Below are 422 nucleotides of genomic sequence, written 5' to 3'. Positions count from 1 at the left end.
ACTAGATATAAAATAATATAATAATATATTTTATATACTGTAGATATTGAAGATATAATAATATTGAAGAGGATTGAGTCAGCGGACATACTGGGCATTTCAGCTGGTCTGTTTTGTACGTCACGCAGGCCCGATAGGTAAAAATAAAAAGGAAGGGAAACGTGCCTCAGCCTCCGGCGGCGTCCATAGGCACCGGCCTACCGCGACCGATGGCCCCCCGGCGTGATAAAAGGTACGGAGCGGCTTATTGTAACAAGTTTCTGTTTCTTAGATGTTTATTTTTGAATAGAGAATCGTCCTGTAAATGTATTTTTGTAGAGTATAAATATACTGCATCGGGATAGCTACGGCCAGACTTCGGGGTGATAAAGACTTGACTCCATGGCAGTCCCTCCCCGCGCCTCTCTGTTTATTTTGGTGGA

The sequence above is a fragment of the Nanorana parkeri genome, unplaced genomic scaffold (assembly GCF_000935625.1).
Source record: "Nanorana parkeri isolate BGI_ZX_2015 unplaced genomic scaffold, ASM93562v1 scaffold474, whole genome shotgun sequence".
Lineage (NCBI taxonomy): Eukaryota > Metazoa > Chordata > Amphibia > Anura > Dicroglossidae > Nanorana > Nanorana parkeri.
This window is presented reverse-complemented; position numbering follows the sequence as displayed.